Here is a 1,794-nt window from a genome sequence, read left to right on the forward strand (position 1 = left end):
TTGTTTTCATTTGGTGTTTCGTGGCCTCGAAGCCGGAGGATAAAGTAATGAAAGGCAAATCCACATGTGATAGATTTCTCTTCTCTGCTCTCATCGCCTTCATCTGGCTGTTTCTCTTCTTTGCCGATGGCTGTTACGTGTCCTGTGCGTGTTCACGTTGGGGTGGCGAGTACACTGAAACTGGTTCTTTAAAGTGGTGCAAGCCGACTGGAAATGGAACGGTGGTGTTTGAGAGTCAGCAGAAAACTGAGAGGTGTATCACCATATCTCAGGTGAGCTCTGAACTTCACACACAGCAAAGATGATATGTTTTTTTTGTTTTTAATAAAAACATGCATAAAAAAGTTTTCGTGATTCTTTACCTGTATTTTTTACTTTACCTGTGTGTATACACACACACACACATTAGTTAAAATGTGTGTTCCTGTGTGTTCTTATTGGATGAAATATTATACAATAACATCTTCACACAGAGTCAGTCTTTGGTGTGTGTTAGGAATTAAATACACTATAACGCCAAAAGAATGTGGACACCTGACCTCCACACCCACACGTGTATGCTGAACATCTCATTCCAAACCCATCAATATGGACTTGTTCCCCTTCGCTGTTATAATGCGCTCCACTCTTCTGGGAAGGCTTTCCATTAGATTTTGGGGCGTGGCCGTGGGGGTTGTGTTCGTTCAGCTACGAGAGCGTTAGTGAGGTTGAGTGTAGGCGCTGATGTTGGGTAAGGAGACTCCAGTTCCAGTTCAACCCAAAGATGTTCAGTGGAGTTGAGGTCAAAGAGTGCAGACTTTTAGCTTTAATTAACAGAATCATTGATTAAATAGTTATTTTTAATCTTTGGATTGAAATCTTTGCAGTCACTGAACTCAAACCCCTCACCAGACTCTGGGTTCCGTCCCTGTCTTCACTTCCTGCTGGTTCTTGGGGCGTTTTGTCTTCAGCGAGTGAAATGCAGTTCAGTTGGATTCAGCTCAGCTTACTGGCTTTTACAGAACATCTCATTTCTCTGCCTTAAAATGTCTTGGGTTGCTTTTGAAGTAAACTTCAGCTCATTGTCCATCTGCATTGTGAAGCTCCGCCCAGCGAGTTCTGAAGCACGTATCTGAAAGTGAGCAGATAATATCGCCCTGAACACCTCACAATTCATCCTGCTGCTTTTATCTGCACTCACGTCATCAGTACATACACAACATCAGAGAAGCAGTTCCACCGGCAGCCGCACACACACACACACACACACACACACACACACACACACACACACACACACACCATAAGATCAGGTGGTTCGCTTCAGATCATCAGCAGTTCCTTTCTTTCTCCATACGCTTCTCTTCCCATCATTCTGCTCCAAGTTCATCTTCATCTCATGCGTCCGGAGCGCGTCGTTCCGGAACCGTCCCGGAGTTCTACACGCTGTTTGGCAAACGGATTTCACTTGTAGTTTAAATTCATTTTCGAAACTTATAATACCGATGTTATGAATGATTTATTTATTTCACTAGTTATTGTTCATTTTTTTTCAGTTTGCAGGTTTTGGTATAGTGTTGGTGATGTCCTTCATTCTAGGAATATCATTGTGCTGCAAACCCGGGCGTGAAGATGGTGTTGAGCAGAGCGGAGAACCGCATCAGCAGAACAGAGATGTGCCCCTGAGCTACAGGAACGGTGATGAAAGAGCATGAGGTTACTGAGCTCAAGAGATATCACCCAAATATTACCGCATGTTCATGAAAACCTGTAAATGCTCCCCCTATAGGATGTCGTTTTATTAACACTTTCTTC

General features: G+C 43.4%; 1 long non-coding RNA gene across 1 annotated transcript in view; it reads right to left on the minus strand.

The window, feature by feature from the left end:
- Positions 1–246: 246 nt before the first annotated feature.
- LOC108260442 (uncharacterized) overlaps positions 247–1,794 on the minus strand; it is a 4,270-nt gene continuing 2,722 nt past the window's right edge. The window contains exons 4-5 of the long non-coding RNA XR_008393740.1: positions 1,282–1,794; positions 247–1,111 (exon numbers count right to left, since the gene is read on the minus strand). The exon at positions 1,282–1,794 is cut by the window's right edge and continues 294 nt beyond it. This is a non-coding gene — a long non-coding RNA (uncharacterized LOC108260442). The remainder of the gene's footprint in view (positions 1,112–1,281) is intronic.

The sequence above is a fragment of the Ictalurus punctatus genome, chromosome 28 (assembly GCF_001660625.3).
Source record: "Ictalurus punctatus breed USDA103 chromosome 28, Coco_2.0, whole genome shotgun sequence".
In the NCBI taxonomy this organism is placed as follows: Eukaryota; Metazoa; Chordata; class Actinopteri; order Siluriformes; family Ictaluridae; genus Ictalurus; species Ictalurus punctatus.